Here is a 20,018-nt window from a genome sequence, read left to right on the forward strand (position 1 = left end):
TCCGCCGGAATTTTTGCTTTGAAATTTTCAGCAGAAATTCTGCTTACTATAATGCATAGTGTAGTGAATGGTTTTCCGTTCACAAATTCACACTTCAGAATTTGTGAAGCGGAAAATCCGGATGAAAAATCCGCTAGAAAATTTCCGCCTGAAGAAAGGGGTTGCCATTTCTTCAGGCGGAAATCCTAGCGGAACACATAGCAGTCTATAGGTGCAATTTTCTGCCCGGAGATTCCGTAGTCTGAACCTAGCCTAAGCCCTAAGGGCCAAAAGACTCTCAAGTGTGAAGTGAACTGACTCGTTTTATTTCACAGCCAAAAAAGGTATTTTTTATTTTTATTTGCACAAGTGTCACACCAAATGTGATTTGCACTAGGGTGCCACAATTAGCCCTGCAGGCAAAAAAAACCTCACAACTGTGACGTGAACTGACTGTTTTTATTTCACAGCCAAAAAAGGTTTTTTGTTTTTTTTGAACAACTGTCACACCAAATGTGATTTGCACTAGTGTGACAATGAGCAAAAAAGGTTGCCAGCGGAGTTCCCCTTTTAAGCAGAGGTCCCCAACCAGGGTGCCTCCAGCTGTTGCAAGACACACGGACTGAACTTATAGCCCTTTTAATACTGTCTTTAATTGCTTGAAGGAACTTAAGTTTTACACTGGAGTACCCCGTTTAACCAGCGGTCCCCTCCTAACCAGGGTGCCTCCAGCTGTTGCAAGACACACGGACTGAACTTATAGCCCTTTTAATACTGTAGTTAGTTGCTTGAAGGAACTTAAGTTTTACACTGGAGTAACTAGCAGTCCCCTCCCAACCAGGGTGCCTCTAGCTGTTGCAAGACACACGGACTGAACTTATAGCCCTTTTAATACTGTAGTTAGTTGCTTGAAGGAACTTAAGTTTTACACTGGAGTACCCCTTTTAACCAGCGGTTCCCTCCCAACCAGGGTGCCTCCAGCTGTTGCAAGACATACGGACTGATATTTGAGCCCTAAAAAGGGCTTTTTTGGGTGCTGTCCTTAAAGCAGATTTTAGACTAGTGCTTTAGGAGTAAAGTGGACCCTGAATACACCACCTAGCAGCAACCTAGCTATCACTTTCCCTATTACAGCAGGAGCAGCTTCTCTGTCCCTCCACTTTGAAGCCTGCAGCATGACAAATGAAGGTAAAATGGCGTCCGTGCAGGAGGTAGGAGGGTCTGGAAGGGAGGGACTGCTGCTGATTGGCTGTAATGTGTCTGCTGACTCTGACTCACAGGGTCAAAGTTTACCACAATGTTAAAGTATAGGGGGCTGATTAAACTTCACATATGTTCGCCCGGCGATGCGAACGCGAACATGCTAAGTTCGCCGGGAACTGTTCGCCGGCGAACAATTCACGACATCTCTAGTACGCATGTCTCATATATATTAGGGCTGTAGCACTCCATTCAAATATCTTTAATTGCACGTCTTATGTTATTTCTTGTGCGAACGTGCTCAGGATACTTTGCTGGCCAGAAGGTATTCCTGTACTCACAAAGCACATAACCTAAAAAAGTCAAAAGGTAACACATGTCTAATGTTATCTAATCAATTTCTATATATATAGTGTTAAGGGGAGAAGTGTTCAATGCCAAGGGACCCCAGTAGCCAAGGCATTGGGCAGAAAGCCTCCAGCAACCCAATCCGCCAGTATCATGTCTTAGTCATATGTATAAAGTGTTGTTATAGTCAAATGTCATAATATGCATAGTCATAGTCCATAAGTCATGTTTATACTATAGTTATAGGTATGTTGATACAAAGACTCTTGTGTTATCAGTTTTTGTCAATAACAGCCTGGAAATGGACGTTAATTGCAATGCCCCAGGACTGCATGTGGCCCCATGGCCGTTTTGCTCCTCAAGCCTTCCAGGACAGATGTAGAGGGCGACTTTACTTAAGTAGGGGGATTCGTGATGTCTCAGTACGGGATATGTTCCTTCAGTCCTGTCAGGTTGAGTCCCTGTACGTCCTCAGGGCTCTCCTGCAGTGTTCCCCCATAATGTGAATAGGTTGTATATTAAGTGCAAAGGACCTTTGACGTGGGTCACATGATTGTTAGTCACATGATAATGTTTGTCACATGTTTAAGTCATATGTTTGTTACCCGGAGAGCACCAGGTGATCCGCAGTTGGCCTATGGGCTCCTTGCTCAGCCCCCTTTATAAGAGGGGGAGGTACTACAATCTCTCTCTTGTGTTTCACTTTCTGCCGAGGTTAAGTCCAGTCCAGACGTCTCAGGGTCAGTGTCCAGCACATCTGGAGGCCTCAACCTAAATTGCAGCCACAAGTCAGTAAGTCAAGTCATCTTTCTCATCTGTCATCATCTTCAGTCAAGTCAATTTTAGTCAGCGTGGCCTGCACCTATAGTATCTCAAGTCACTGCAAGTCCCAGCAAGCTGTGAGGTCCCCCGTGTTACTGTTCCCCTCTCTGGGATCCTGGCCGAACTGTATAGACTGTACCATCTGTCTACCTCAGTAAAAGCTATCGTTAACCTTAACCTGGCCTTGGACTATTATTTTCCCCGGCCTAACCTAGGACTAGCGAAACTACCTTCGGGTGGTTACAAAGGCCAACCACGCCCTGGTGTCACAAACACAAAGGGGTTAATACCATCTACCCCTGGGCAACACATCTGCCTCTTACACCTCACATCACACCCCGATGACACCACACATGCATCGCACATCTACCATCTGCTCTCTACCTGTTGCAAGACCACAATTCCCAAAGCATGCCCATACAGTGAGGACATGCTGGGGGTTGTAGTCTTGCAACAGCAAGCGAGCAGATAGTAAATGTGCGGCAAAGTGGGTGGGAGAAAGGCTGGGATATATGCAGAGAAACTGTGTCTCTGTCCCTATGAGAGAGGGTAGCAGGGATGGAGTGAGAGGGAGCCGGCTTATAAAGCAGAAAACTGTGTTCTTGTGCAGAAGGTCACGTTCCGCTACAGGGACACAGGTTTCTTCATTACTCCGGCATATTATGTCAGCACCCCGCAGTTTGCGGAATGTCCACACTGAGATTCTCCATGTGCACATTCCATAGTGTGAACATAGCCATAGTGTGTATATCTATGTCTGTCAGTTTTTAAAAAGCAGCACAAAACATTAGCAATAGAAGACATTTGAAGACCCTTTATTATATAAGCAAAAAGTTCAAAATACAATAACATTATTATGCTGATTGGTAAATAGCATAAATAAAATATCACAATTGCTCTCTTTCTGTATTTAATTCATAATGAAAAATAACATAAATTATAATTTTTACACTATAGCTCACCTAATGTTCATGTAGTGATCACCATGGCTATGAATGGGGAGGGGGGGGGGGGTATAAAAAATGCTTCTGACAATCTTAACAATAGCACTCAAATAAATTTAAAGCGTACCCATCAGATCTCAAAATTTTTTCTTAATTAATATATATATATATATATATATATATATATATCACTCAGTAACTAATCCTGAGCATGTACATCTAATTTTTGTGTTGCGCACCTTTATTTTTTTATTACACTTTTAATTTAGCTCACTAGTCTGAATTCCTCTCAAAGGGAGGGGGGGTGTCCTCACTGTGCAGGTCTCCGCCCCCTCCATCAGTATGCTGTCTGCTCACATCTCCCCTAGCATTAGCAAAACTACAACTCCCAGCTTGTCCTCACTGACAGTAGCGGGACACAAGCTGACAGCAGGAGGATTTTTCCTCCAGCTGTGAGCCTTGTGCTCACAGCTGTCAATCAAGAAAGTGTGTCCATGACTTGGTGATGATGCATGGACACAGCAGGACTAGTATGTGTCCAAGCAGGCGGGGGGGCGGGGGGTAGTTGTTTGACTGGCTTTTTCAGTATGAAATACATTCTAATGAAATCTATTTCAAAAACTATTGGTTTTGCATGCTTTACAACATATCAAATGTTTTTGTAGCTGACAGTGTCCATTTAAATAATAATTTGCAGCATACAGCCTCTCTCTTTCTTAAAGGGGTACTCCGGTGGAGAACATTTTTATTTATTTTTTTAATCAACTGGTGCCAGAAAGTTAAACAGATTTATTTGTAAATCACTTCTATTAAAAAAATATTTACCCTTCCAGTACTTTTTTGCAGCTGTATGCTACAGAGGAAATTATTTTCTTTTTACATTTTTTGTCTTGTCCACAGTGCTCAATGCTGACACCTCTGCTGAAACCTCTGTGGACACCTCAGAGCAAAGGACAGTTCCTGATACGGGCATCAGGTGTCAGCAGAGAGCACTGTGGACAAGACAAAAAAGAAATTAAAAAAGAAAAGAATTTCCTCTGTAGCATACAGCTGCAAAAAAGTACTGGAAGGGTAAAGATTTTTTAAATAGAAGTCATTTACACATCTGTTTAACTTTCTGGCACCAGTTGATTTAAAAAAATGTTATGTAAAATGTATGGTATGTTCACACATGCCATATTTTATGATGTGGATTTTCTGATATACTTTTATCCACACCATTATTTTTACGTAGAGCGATGTAATTAGTTATGTGAGATTCTCCTGAATAACATAATAATTTGTATTTGCTATCATTGATACAGATACAATAGATGTAAGAATTGAGATGACTTTTAGTGATCTTGTGCATGTAAGGAATGTGCAGTGTATAGGACTTTATGACTGCAGGAAATGTTGAAATCTTTCCTGATGGGCATTTGGTTACTCACGAAAATGACAGGCTTTAAATCACAGTGACTGCCAGGTACGGAAACAGGTGTCTGCATTCTGAATACTCGGCCGGCCTCTGTTTCACAGTTGTCTTCACCAGCAGCCTCTAGCATTCTGAATACCATGTTACTGAAGGAGATTTTACTTTTTAGTTCTCTGCAGGTGTATAATGAATGGGGTACTCTAATTATATGGTTTGTAACAATAAATTTGTGAACGCACCACTTCCTGAATGACAATGACATCACATTAGATACACCCTTTGATTTCTGTATATAAAAAGGACCATAAAATAAACATTACGGTAATCCCTCAACTTACAATGGCCTCAACATACAATAGTTTCAACATACAATGGTCTTTACTGGACCATTGTACCTTGAAACCAGACTCAACATACAATGCTACGGACAGTGCAGATCTGTGAAATGTGTCAATGGCTGGAGAAAATGACCAATCAGAATGGGCATTCACTGGTAAAACCCCTGTATTACTGAAGCGTATGCACTGAATTCCTGTCTGGTAGCGCCCCCTACAGTACAGGGAGGTATTACATGTTCTGTACTACTCTTTACCTGTGCCACGGTTAGCTGCTCCTTTGGACACCAAGTAAGGGCGGCTCCATTTTCCTTTTTTTTAGGTCATTGTGTGTACTGTACAGGACCCTAAAGAAGCTCCTGTCCTCTACATAGACAGTGATTTTCAGCTCCCAGCAGCTCTTTCTTACTTTTATATATAAGGATTTGCTTTATCTGTATTACTTATCTATTTATTTTTTTGTTTAATCCTCACTTTTTCCTATTTTTGGATGACATTTTGGGGGCTTCAGAACCAATTACCAGGTTTCCATAGAGTTCTGGTCTCAACATACCATGGTTTCAACATACAATGGTCGTCCTGGAACAAATTAATATTGTAACTTGAGGGACCACTGTATTTATGTTATACATAAATTATAAATTAGACTCTGTTCAAAACTATCTTTATTATGACAAACATGACAGTTGTGATAGATGTGTAACAGATCCTGACAGAGCTCATTGATGCACAATGTAGGAAAGACTAGTGTAGCAGGCCATAAAAACAAAAAATAAAAAAATTTAATAAAATGGATCTTAATGGCAGTGTGAACAGATCCACAGACTCCAAATGTTACCAAATGTAATATTTTTTTAAATATATTCAGTGTCTATAACACAGCAATAACACATTTGTTCATTATAATATATTATATATATCCCATCTTAAAGGGATACTCTCATACCTCAGCATTCTAAACATTTTGTTCAGAGTGCTTGGAGCGGGTCACCATGATCGTGACGTCACACCACACCACCACACCCCCTCCATTCATGTCTACGGGTCGTGGCCGTGACTTCCCGATCACTGCCGTCCGCTCCAAGTATTCTGACCAAAATGTTCAGAATGCTGGGGCATGGGACTACCCCTTTAATGTCTTCTTTTTGTTTAAAATTTGTTTTAGTAGTACTGCTTTGGCTTTATACTGTATCTTTATAATCTATATGTTATAGAGTCATGTGATCATTTAACAAGTTCTTGTCCATTATTTTACAAGTATTACACAATTCTTGTGCACAGAAAAGCGTAAGATAAGCTGAAGTTGTAAATATGGAGCACTGGCGATCAAAGTTTTACAACCTCTGCTTTAAAATATGTCTACATTAGGAGAGGTCAAAACTGCTCATGCCAGCAATCTAGTGCAATTAACACCAAAAGGTGGCTTTGAATTGCACACCATTAATAATGTCTTCTGGACACTTTTTAGGCACTTTTGCTCCTTGCTTCACAAGAGGGTATGGCTAACCCGAGAGTGGGCATGAGTTTGGTAAAAGGACATGGCTTAAAAGACTTCTTCAGTGAAAACAACTTATCACTTATCTACAGGATAGGGAATAGGTGTCTGATCACGGGGGGTCCAACCACTGGGACCCCCCGCGATCTCCTGAACGGGGCCCCTGCATTGCCACGCTGTGCGCCGGCTAATGTGCGTAGCGTCGACCTCTCTCGAACACTCCATCCCCACCTCTCCCATAGAGATACACGGAGGGGGTGTGTCAGCCACAAGGTCATGTCAGCCGCAACCTACACTGCTGCTGCACAGGAGAGCCACGGCAGAGTCGAGGCCCTATGCAGGAGATCGCAGGGTGTGCTAGTGTTCGGACCCCCCACGATCAGACACTGCATTTAAAGGAAATATGCAGCAAAAACAACTTATCTCCTATCCACAGGATAGGGGCTAAGCTGTTTTGGCTGCATATTTCCTTTAAATGCTCCAAAATGTTGCTACTTTAGCGCATATTATTGGCAAACTAATCGAAGGTGCAAAAGTTTTACCAGATGTTTAAACCGCATGGCCCAGTTTTGATATTGGTGCAGTGCCAAAAAGATATCTTACATTTTTTTTGTTCTAACCCTGGTATCTTGGGGGAGGGGGGGACTTACTATCTTTCTGGCTACCTACTTGGCTAGCTACCTTCATGACTGCCCATCTAGCTACCTACCTACTTACCTACCTAGCTGGTTACCTACCTAGCTACCTGGTTATCCACCAACATACATAGATGACTACCTGGCTACCTACCTACTTACCGACCTGGTTACCTACTTAGCTAGCCAGCTAGCTAGCTTACTACCTGCCTACCTATGTACCCGCTTACCTAAATAGCTACTAACTTACCTCCCTAGCTACTTAGCTAACTATCTGGCTACCTACCTAGCTACCTTCCAATTTACCAGATAGGGAGATTGTGTAGAAGAAGGGGGGCACTTGTAAAATGCTTAGCTGTTTGTCCTGCAGGTGCTGAACAGAGGAGTTTTGGCTGGGAGAAGGAGGCATGGTGGTCTCAGCCTGGCATAGAAGAAAAGGAAAAGGTGAGTCCAGTTAGAGAAATGGGGGGGGGGGGTTGCATTGCCATGGGGGAGGAGGGTGTTGTCACAGGTGGGGGTTGGGGAGGCATGGGTACATCACCTTGCTAAGGGTGCATGGGACACTAGGTACACCTCTTCTCAGCTGGGTATATCAAATAGTCGTGGCCTGGTACCAAAGGGGGTGTGGCTTTCATAAATGGGCTGCTAATCATTACAGAATTTATCGTTCAACTGTAAGGCAGCCCATAGAGAATAAATGAAATGCAGTGTGCACAATTCATTTTGGTGACTATTTTTTCTTATTCCCACTATCAGTGGGGTCCCAGCAGTCTACAAGGTAGGGGGATAACTTCTTCAGATGGAAATACACCTTTAATTAGTTTATTTATGATGCTGAAAATTTATATATGATTCCTGAGAAGGTTTTAAAGTCTAGAGGTTCTTTGGAACATATTTTTGAGTTACCCAGATGGCAGAAGCAGAAGTTATAGCTTTTACAGGAGGGGTGGCAACGTGATTTCAGCCTGCCTAAAATGGTTGCAATGATGACACAACAGATCTCAATAAGAATATAAAAATTGTAAAATAGTTTATCCGCTTCTATAGCTAGCTTCTTTGAGATAGGAATATGAATAGTGATTTGCCAAAAATAATAAAGTTGGGAATGATTGGAGTTTACTTGCAGTTAGTCAATGTTGTGTTCCAATAAATGTTACAGGTTATGGGTCCATGAATTTAGAACCCAAAGAGGATATATCATGGTCTTACTATAATTCTCAGATGTGGTTCTTGCATTACCACTCACTTGATATCTGAGGCTCTTGGACTACTAAAATAATGTTCTTAAGTTTAAAGATCTATATTTACAATGTGATAAATCAGTCTATGTGAACTTATGTTTTAGGAACACAGTTTTAATATTAATCCTGATGGACAGCACACAAATGTTAGCAAGCATTTCACTGCCATTATCTCTGATTAACTCTACTGTGTAAAGCTGTCTATAATTTAATCATATTGTTCAAATTTTATGGGGTGGTAATCTGGTACAAGATTCTGTGGGAGGTGGATTAAGGACTGACAGAATGGAATTGTAGTTTCTCTAGACTTCATAATTTAAAACAAGAGAAGTGTTATAGTATAGTACATGTCCTAGATACAGCCTGGTTCTGTTGTTTTCAAGAGAGAGAAATAAAGCCAGAGGTTTCCCTCATTTTCCCCACCTCTATTACGATAGCTTGCATGTTTAGCACAATAGGGAAGTTACTGTAACATCTGCGCTCCGGCCAAACACGCTGGCCGCGAGCGCTCTCTTATCATGTCCCCGCTGCTGGCGGGGCTGGGATTCACATCGTGGAACGCGCCCGTATGTGAATCCCAGCCCGTCACTCACCTCCCTGATCTTTTTGTTCCCGCAGCCCCGGCGCGTGTGCCCCTGCCTCTTAGGGCACGCGCAACGGAGGTCTTATATTTAAAGGGCCAGTACTCATTTAATTAAGTGTATTCACTTGTGCTCTTGTTATAAATACTTGCTCCTCCCTTGTATCCCTAACGGATCTTTGTTCCCTTTGTGCCCTAGAGAAGGCATACCGTGTTCTGTGTTCCTGATATTCTTGTTCCGTTGTCTGATCCTGCACCTGTGCCGCCTGCCCTGACCTTCTGCTACCTTGACCACGTCTTGCCGGCTTCCTTTTGTGCCATGCCACATCCCAGCTACCTGTGTGGATTAGTCGTGCCAGGGGTAGCGACCTGGGTGCCGCCTGCCGCAGCAAGAGCATCCTGCTTTGCGGTGGGCTCTGGGGAAAACCAGCGGCACCTTAGACGGCACCGCACTGGCATGGCTCACGTCATCATCCATACACGCCCAGAAGATCCACCACCTGCCATGACCTGTTACAATAAGATCCGGCCATGGATCCCGCTGGGGTGCCTTTGCCAGATGTCTCGGATCTTTCCACTGTCGTGGCTCAACAGTCGCAGCAGTTAGCCCGTCAGGCACAACAACTCAATCAACGCTCAGCCATGGTGCAACAGCTTCTTGCCACTCAGCAGCAACAACAGCAGCAGCCACCTGTTCCTGAGCCTCCTCCTGTGTCAGCAGCTTCTCCTGGGACCAAGCTTCATTTGTCCTTGCCTTCTAAGTATGACGGAGATCCAAGGCTGTGTAGAGGCTTTGTGACACAGTGTTCTACCCATCCAGAACTCATGGCGGATCTGTTCCTGATGGAGCGTGCTAAAGAGGCGTTTGTGGTCAGTCTACTGTCTGGAAAAGCTTTACCCTGGGCTACTCCTCTCTGGTATAGTAGAGATCCAGTTTCCTTGAACCTGTCGGACTTCCTTGCAGAATTCTGCAATGCATTTGAAGAACCCGCGCAAGCCTCCTCTGCCCAGACGGCTCTTCTGAACCTCTGCCAAGGGAACTCCTCCTTAGGCAACTACACAGTTCAGTTCCTCACACTTGCCTCTGAACTTGCTTGGAATGACGTGGCCTTGTGTGCTACCTTTAAAAATGGACTTTCCTCTAGAATCAAGGATGCTCTCACTGCACGAGATTCTCCGACTAACCTGAGCAAACTTATCCATTTATAAACTCGAATTGATGACCGTTTTCCTTTGGAAGAACTTCCTTTGGAAAAAGAACCTGCCTGTATATGGCGATTACCTCGTCTGGCACCCGTGTTCCAACATCCACCTCTACTGTCTTTTTTGCCTCCTGCCGAAGAGGCTATGGAAGTTGACCGTTTTCGCTTAATGCAGCAGGAAAGATCCCGTCGACGCAATGAGAATTTGTGCCTATATTGTGCTAGTCCGGAGCACTTTCTCAAAACTGTTCTGTTTGTCCTCCACATCCAGGAGAACGCTCTCATCTTGGACAAGTAGGAGTGGCATCCTTGATGTGAATATTACCTCTCCTCGCTTGACCACCCCGGTTCAAGTGTTTACCTCTGCCAAGACTTCTTTCATGGCTTCTGCTTTTTTGGACTCTGGTTCCTCTGGCAACTTCATTGGTGCCCATTCCCATAAACACTGTCTTCCAGTGACGCCTTTTGTCAAGCCCTTCTACATTTCTTCTGTTAATGGACAAAATCTGAACTGTAAGGTGCAATTCCGCACTGGACCCCTCGTCATGCAAGTGGGGGATTTGCATAATAAAAAAATTTAGTTTTATGTGCTACCACATTGTACTTCTCATACCTCCTCTTAGGCCTGCTAATAAAAGCTTCAGAGCTGATGATCTTTTCAAATCCTCCGATGTCGCAGGATTGGACCCCAAGCCAAGGAATAATGTTCTTCATGTGTTATCGTCTGTGCCTGTTAAACTCAGATGTAAAGTCTTGAATTGGGGACATTCTTCTTTGCCAGTTGGTCACCTTAGAAGACGGAAGACTCCAGGACAGAAACCCTTTGGTCTTATGTAGTGGGGGAACTTTCTGAGCTTCAAAGAAGAGGGGGAGACCATAGGGGAGGTACTGTAACATCTGCGCACTGGCCAAACACGCTGGCCGTGAGCGCTCTCTTGTCATGTCCCCGCTGCCAGCGGGGCTGGGATTCGCATTGCGGGACGCGCAGGCATGTGAATCCAAGCCCGTCACTCACCTCCCTGGTCTTTGTGTTCCCGCGTGTGCCCCTGCCTCCTAGGGCGCGCATGCCGGAGCTCTTACATTTAAAGGGCCAGTACTTATTTAATTAAGTGTATTCACCTGTACTCTTGTTATAAGTACTTGCTCCTCCCTTATATCCCTGACAGATCTTTATTGCCTTTTTGCCCTAGAAAAGGCATACTGTGTTCTGCGTTCCTGATATACTTGTTCCATTTCCTGATCCTGCACCTGTGCCACCTGCCCTGACCTTCTGCTACCTTGACCACGTCTTGCCGGTTTCCTTTTTTGCCACACCACATCCCAGCTACCTGTGTGGACGAGTCGTGCCAGGGGTAGCGACCTGGGTGCCACCTGCCCCAGAAAGACGATCCCGCTTTGCGGGGGGGCTCTGGTGAAATCCAGCGTTAGCTTAGACTCCGCTCCCTGGTACGGCTCACGTCATCATCCACAGAGGATCCACAGAGGCCCAGAGGATCCCCCACTTGCCATGACCTGTTACAGTTACCAGATAATCACTCTATGTCTGCAGCAGCTTTTATGGCTATGTACACATTTGCCACATGTTTTTTTTTTGTTTTCTGAATGCAAAATGAAGCAACTTTCTATTCAAATTCCCTACCATTTTGCTTCTACTCAGAAAAAGATAAGTGCATCAGATGGATTTTCTGCTCCCTCTGTGTTAGAGATAGGGATTACACCAGCTGAGCTAGACAGGGGGAGAGAAACCTTGAAGGACTCACTCAGACTGGAGAAGGGAAGCAGAGCTCGCTAATGGTAAAGGGGATATCATATATGCTGTGTATAGAGATAAGTACAGCAAAAGTAAGCAGAACATTTTAATAGAAACCTATAAAGAAATGTTTTTTTTTTCAACCATAATAAGTACAAAGCAAGAATACAAATGATTTGTAAAGGTAACTATAGCCTTTACAGGCGATATCTACTTTTGTATACATCTTTGTCCCTAATATACCAAAGGGAGCAAATTTCGAATAGTTTTGTAAAACATATCTTATGTGTTCCTTACAAATGCAAAAATGAAGTTTACTTCTCTCTTTGAAAGGTTTGTTTAAGCCATTAAAAAAAATTGTTGGACAACCCCTTTAAAAAGAAGAAATATTGCCAAATCTAACTAATTTGATTTCATTCTAAATAGCTGCCCATGTAAAACAACTTGAAGGGAATGTTTTATCAGAAAATTACACCTTGTTTAATATTATGTTTTAATAATAAACATATTTTTTCAGAATTTTTAAACACAGTTTTTTACACAGTAGCACATTGGATCTTATGACTAATCTTTCGTTTTATTGTAAAGTTAAGATTTCATGGGGTTTTCTATCACATTAAATGTGTTACATAACATTCTGTTGTGGATTTAAAGGGAACCTGTCATATATAGTTTTGTAGGTAAAGGTTCATTAAATTACTATGAGTAGTCCACAATATAGCAATAAATCTGTCTGAAATTAAAGGGGAGAATTTATCTCTAGAAATCTTGCATGAAAATGTTGCAAATTGTATGTGCAAGCATCAGGTTTTACAGAAAAAAATTACACTTTCTCTGTTTTGTGCACAAATTTCAGCACTGCACAAACATTTTCCACTTTTTTATTCAAGTTTTCTGGTGTCAAGCACTGATAAATTCCCCCATTCTATAATAGAAGAAAATCCTTCAATTGGAAACCACAAGGACAATGTAATGTTTGCTTATGTTACTTGGCTATAAATCTTGTTTTATGCTTTTACTCCTTATAGAAATGTTTCATTAATGAAAGCAAATGTTTGAAACATAAAAAAGAGGGAGTGGTAGAAAAAGTCAGACAATATGCTCACAATGTGTATTTTTCCAATAGTTTTAGTTTCTGAACTATAAAAAATGTAAGCTTTCCTTTTTCTCTATAATTTCCCTACATAACCTACTTTGCACTTACACACAGCTGTATTTAAGACTGATATGGCATGGAATTGGAAGGAAGAATTATGCATCAAGTTTACCAGAGCTTTGCAGGTTGCCACTGGAGTCCTTTTCGACTCCTCCATGATGACATGACGACACTTGTGAATGTTAGAGACCTTGCTTTCCCCACCTTCAGTTGAAGATGCCCAAAAGAGGCTCAATAAGGTTTTAAGTCTTGAGCCATGAGTGAAAGCTGTCCTGCTAAACCATTGCATAGTCTTATCCGCCATGTTACAGCTCAGTTTCAGGGTTTGGTAATCTCCTTATAGCTTTTGTTATCATTATTAGTGTTGAGCGGCATAGGCCATATTCGAATTCGCGATATTTTGTGAATATATGTCTTCATATATTCGCATATTCGTAATTGATTTTCGCATATGCGAAAAGTTGCAAATGCAAAAATTTGCACATGCGCAAATTAGCATATAACAAAATTAGCATATGCGAAAATTCGCATATGCGAAAATTCGCATATGCAAATTTCCACATTTACGAAAATTTGCACACCAGTCTCACACAGTAGTATTAGAGCCTGGAAGCAGAGAGGGATGATCACTGTGATGTGTTCTGTAAAAAAAATAATATATATATTTGTAATTGCAAATATATAGTGCTATATTTGCGAATATTCGCGAATTCGCAAATATGCGATATTCGCAAATAAAATTAGCATTGCGAATATTCGCGAGCAACACTAATCATTATGTAGAGCACAAATATTTTGTTCAACTTCTTAGAGAGTTTTTTGGCATGGGGTACCATGTTGAACTTCCAGCGACCAGTATTAGAGTATGAGAGCGATAACACCAAATTTAAGACACCTGCTCCCCATTCACACCTGGGACCTTGTAACACTAATGAGTCACATAACACTGGGAAGGGAAAATGGTGTAATTTCTTTAGTTTTGTGGAGATATACATTCACAGATGTGGACAAAAATGTCAGTACCCTTAGTCAGTACCTTATTAAACACTCCCTGACAATGCTCCCTGAAATTAACTAAAAATGACAAAAGTGATACTGAATAAAGATTTACTGAAATTGATGAAATTCAGACATTTCTTTTAAAGTTTAGTTTAACGGAATTATTTAAAAAAAAACTAAATAATGAATCTGGCCTGGACAAAAATGATGCTTCCCTGAAAATAAAAAGTATATTTCATATCTCACAAAAAATTTTACTCTATGTGTCCAGCACCTATATTTCTCTCACAAAAAGCTTATTTTGAAGTATATTAAAAAGGTTTATGTTTTGCCAAGATATACAACATATAAAAAGTTTTTTAATCTTATGGTTTCCATTTAATATTTTGTTGCACAACCTTTTAAGGCAGTCACTGCAATTGAGCTATTTCTGTAACTCTCAGTGAGACTTCAGCACTTGTCTACAAGTTCTTTCATGTTTGGAAGGTTTTTGGAAAAAAACACATATTCGAAGTATTTTTCTACACTCCTTTTGGATGCTTTCATCTTTTGTGTCTGCAATAAGTATATATATATATATATATATATATATATATATATATATATATATATTTAGATAGATGGATATATTTGTATAGTTGGGTAAATAACTATTTGTGCTGTTAGCAAAGAATGCTAATCCTTATTTAGTTTATAAAAAGTCCCTGCTTTCTCTGCCCGCGGGTTGGTTTCTGTGGCAATATTTTACAGGACATATTGTAAAGTGCCAGCATTTGAGCTGCAAATTATAAAACTAGTACAGAAAGCAAATTAAGTTTATTAGACAGTCACAGAATGATATCAGGTGCTGAAATGAGCTGCCTTCAGTGTTCCAAGCATGAGAATACCTTCCATAGTAATACTGAAGCAAAAGGAAACCTGTATGAAAGGGAAAAAGAATGTACCTATGTTTTTAAAGCCACTATATCAGGAGTAATCATCAATCATCAGAAACAAGTCAGACTACTGTATATACACGTTTGTTGCCTAATCTTATGTTAGGAAGGGGAAGAAGACAGAGCATATAGAGGTTTCAAATATTGCACTCCAGGCTTCACCCAGGGACAATCCTGATCTTACAAGTATTCCAGACAAACTTTGTTGAACAAAGACAAACTTTGAAGTTGCTACAGAAGTTTATTAAATAATCAGACACATTACTGTGCTTTTGTTCTCACAACAGAGGCAGTTTACACTTGATGGTTACAGTTTCCATTAGGAATAAAATACGCTTGCTGGTTTTAGTAAATTCTAGATGGTGCTATACATTTGGTGGTTAGTGGGCACTCCTAGTGGTGCAGAACAATTGAATGCTTTACACTGCTCAAAAAAAAAAAAAAAAAAAAAAAAAAGATAACATATCCTTAATCTAAATGAATTAAATAATCGTATGAAATACTTTTGTCTTTACATAGGTGAATGTGCTGACAACCAAATCACACAAAAATTATCAATGAAAATCACATTTATCAACCCATGGAGGTCTGGGAATGGAGTCATACTCAAAATCAAAGTGGAAAACCACACTACAGGCTGATCCAACTTTGATGTAATGTCCTTAAAACAAGTCAAAATGAGGCTCAGTAGTGTGTGTGGCCTCCACATCCCCGTACGACCTCCCTACAATTCCTGGGCATGCTCCTGATGAGGTGGCAGATGGTCTCCTGAGGGATGTCCTCCCAGACCTGGACCATGGAGCAAGGCATGATGTCCCAGATGTGCTCAATCAGATTCAGGTCTGGGGAGCAGGCAGGCCAGTCCATAGCATCAATGCCTTCCTCTTGCATTAACTGCTGACACTCCAGCCACATAAGGTCTAGCATTATCTTGAATTGGGAGGAACCCAGGGCCAACCGCACCAGCATATTGTCTCACAAGGGGTGTTGGGATTTCATCTCGGTACCTAATGGCAGTCAGGCTACCTCTGGCAAGCACATGGAGAGCTGTGCGACCCCCCAAAGAAATGCTACCCTACACCATTACTAACCCACCGCCAAACCGGTCATGCTGATGGATGTTGCAGGGAGCAGAACATTCTCCACGGTGTCTCCAGACTATGTCACATGTGCTCAGTGTGAAACTGCTTTCATCTGTGAAGAGCACAGTGGCAAATTTGCCAATCTTGGTGTTCTCTGGAAAATGCCAAACGTCCTCCATGTCTCCTGATGTACTGGCCTGCCTCCTGGTAGCGCCTTCATGCTCTGGACACTATGCTGACATACACAGCAAACCTTCTTGCCACTGCTCACATTGATGTGCCATTCTGGATGAGCTGCACTAACTGAGCCACTTGTGTGGGTTGTAGAATCCGTCTCATGCTACCACTAGAGTGAAAGCACAGCCAGCATTCAGAAGTGACCAAAACATCAGCCAGGAAGCATAGGAAATGAGAAGTGGTCTGTGATCACTACCTGCAGAACCACTCCTTTATTGGGGGTGTCTTGCTAATTGCCTATAATTTCCACCTGTTATCTGTTCCGTTTGCACAACAGCATGTGAAATTGATTGTCAATCAGTGTTACTTCCTGAATGTACAGTGTGATTTCACAGAAGTCTGATTGACTTGGAGTTACATTGTGTTAAGTGTTCCCTTTATTTTTTTGAGCAGTGTAGAACCCAACTATTCCAATTCATAGATCAAATAAACATTAACTCTAGGTAGGTCAAAGTTAGCTGCTTAAAGACAAACCTCCAAAACAGTTCCAATTACTTGGTTGGAATGACCTCTTGTGTTTAAGGGCTTCTGGCTTTTGGTTTATTCCTTAGAGTTTTCCTTCAGCCAGCTCCTCCTATACTCCCTTCCACTTAGTTACAGAACTGAAATATCCATGCCACATCATAGGCTACAAGCAGTACTGGCGTTAAGGTGGGCCAAACCGGGCAATTGCCCTGGGCCGCCATCCCCCAGGGGGCCCCCTGCGGGCTGCTCAGTGGTGGATCCAGGGGGGGGCAATGGGCGGGGCATCCCTGTGGTCCAAAATATCTTTTTGGGACAAAAGGATGTCCTGGTTACCTTTCTGCGGCCCAGCGTTAACTTTAAAAATGCAGGGGCTACCGGGAGGTAGCACACGCAGGGACGTCACTGATGTCCCGTGCATGGGCCCATAGGAGCAGAGCATGGTTAGTTACCAGCAGCACTTCATCTTAAGTGCTCCAACCATCGCTCCTCCAGTCCCAAGACCTAAGGCTTATAGGCCATAGCAGTAGATCGTGACCCAAGACCAGAGAAGCGGTGGATGGAGCACTGAAGTGGGGCAGTACACAGACATACAGCCTCCAGCCATACACTGTATATGGCTGAAGGCTGTCTGTCTGTGGGGGAACTATACTGCCAACCTAATGTGGGAAAACTATACTGCCAACCTAATGTGGTGGGAACTATACTGCCAACCTAATGTGGGGAAACTACAATGCCAACCTAATGTGGGGAAACTATACTGCCAACCTAATGTGGAGGAACTACACGTAATGTGGAATACTATACTGCCTACCTACTGTGGGGGAACTACAACCTAATTTGGGATACTATACTGCCAACCTAATGTGGGAGAACTATACTGCCAACCTAATGTGGGGGAACTACAACCTAATGTGGGGAAACTATACTGCCAACCTAATGTGTGGGAATATACTGCCTACCTAATGTGGGGGAACTACAACCTAATGTGGGGGAACTATACTGCCAACCTAATGAGGGGAACTACAACCTTATGTGGGGGAACTATATTGCCTACCTAATGTGGGGGACTATACTGCCAACCTAATGTGGGGGAACTATACTGCCAACCTAATGTGGGGGAACAATACTGCCAGCCTAATGTGGGGGAACTATACTGCCAACCTAATGTGGGGGAACTATGCTGCCAACCTAATGTGGTGGAACTATACTGCCAACCTAATGTGGGGGAACTATACTGCCAACCTAATGTGGGGGAACTAAACTGCCTACCTACTGGGGGGGGAAACTACAACCTAATGTGGGGGAACTATGCTGCCTACCTACTGTGGGGGAACTACAACCTAATGTGGGGGGAACTATACTGCCAACCTAATGTGGGAGAACTATACTGCCAACCTAATGTGGGGGAACTACAACCTAATGTGGGGGAACTATACTGCCAACCTAATGTGGGGGAACATACTGCCAACCTAATGTGGGGGAATTACAACATAATGTGGGGGAACTATATTGCCTACCTACTGTGGGGGAACTACAACCTAATATGGGGGAACTATACTGCCAACCTAATGTGGGGGAACTATACTGCCAACCTAATGTGGGGAAACTACACTGCCAACCTAATGTGGGGAACTATACTGCCAACCTAATGTGGGGGAACTATACTGCCAACCTAATGTGGGGGAACTATACTGCCTGCCTGATGTGGGGGAACTATACTGCCAACCTAATGTGGGGGAACTACAACCTAATGTGGGGGAACTATATTGCCTACCTAATGTGGGGGACTATACTGCCAACCTAATGTGGGGGAACTATACTGCCAACCTAATGTGGTAGAACTATACTGCCAACCTAATGTGGGGGAACAATACTGCCAGCCTAATGTGGGGGAACTATACTGCCAACCTAATGTGGGGGAACTATGCTGCCAACCTAATGTGGTGGAACTATACTGCCAACCTAATGTGGGGGAACTATACTGCCAACCTAATGTGGGGGAACTAAACTGCCTACCTACTGGGGGGGAAACTACAACCTAATGTGGGGGAACTATGCTGCCTACCTACTGTGGGGGAACTATACTGCCAACCTAATGTGGGAGAACTATACTGCCAACCTAATGTGGGGGAACTACAACCTAATGTGGGGGAACTATACTGTCAACCTAAAGTGGGGGAACATACTGCCAACCTAATGTGGGGGAATTACAACATAATGTTGGGGAACTATATTGCCTACCTACTGTGGGGGAACTACAACCTAATATGGGGGAACTATACTGCCAACCTAATGTGGGGGAACTATACTGCCAACCTAATGTGGGGAAACTACACTGCCAACCTAATGTGGGGGAACTATACTGCCAACCTAATGTGGGAGAACTATACTGCCAACCTAATGTGGGGGAACTATACTGCCAACCTAATGTGGGGGAACTATACTGCCAACCTAATGTGGGGGAACTACAACCTAATGTGGGGGAACTATACCACCAAACTAATGTGGAGGAACTAAAACCTAATGTGGGGAACTATGCTGCCAACCTAATGTGGGGAAACTATACTGTGGGGGAACTATACTACCAACCTAATGTGGGAGAACTATACTGCCAACCTAATGTGGGGGAACTATACTGCCAACCTAATGTGGGGGAACTACAACCTAATGTGGGGGAACTATACTGCCAACCTAATGTGGGGAAACTATACTGCCAACCTAATGTGGGGAAACTATACTGCCAACCTAATGTGGGGAAACTATACTCTGGGGGAACTATACTGCCAACCTAATGTGGGGGAACTGCCAACCTAATGTGGGGGAACTATACTGCCAACCTAATGTGGGGGAACTATGCTGCCAACCTAATGTGGGGGAACTATACAAAAATATAAAATTGTACTATTCTGATCTCTATAACTCTTTTATTTTTCTGTATATGGGGATTTATGAGGGTATTTTTTTGCGCTGTAATTTGTAGTTTTTATCTGTACCATTTTTGTTTTGACAGAATTTTTCAATTGCTGTTTAGATATTTTTTATGGTATTTGAAGTGACCAAAAATGTGCAAATCTGGTTAGTGCAGACTTTTGGGGTCCCATTTTTTATTTTGCCAATGGGCACGCTAAGCCTAAAACCGGCCCTAGCTACAAGGCAGCCACATTGCCACCATGGCCGGCTCTGCCCATAGGCAGAATAG

General features: G+C 42.6%; 1 long non-coding RNA gene across 1 annotated transcript in view; it reads right to left on the reverse strand.

Annotated features, from left to right (window-relative positions):
- Window positions 1–14,899: 14,899 nt before the first annotated feature.
- LOC130357846 (uncharacterized) overlaps window positions 14,900–20,018 on the reverse strand; it is a 63,758-nt gene continuing 58,639 nt past the window's right edge. The window contains exon 4 of the long non-coding RNA XR_008889294.1: window positions 14,900–15,018. This is a non-coding gene — a long non-coding RNA (uncharacterized LOC130357846). The remainder of the gene's footprint in view (window positions 15,019–20,018) is intronic.

Source organism: Hyla sarda, chromosome 2 (assembly GCF_029499605.1).
Source record: "Hyla sarda isolate aHylSar1 chromosome 2, aHylSar1.hap1, whole genome shotgun sequence".
In the NCBI taxonomy this organism is placed as follows: domain Eukaryota; kingdom Metazoa; phylum Chordata; class Amphibia; order Anura; family Hylidae; genus Hyla; species Hyla sarda.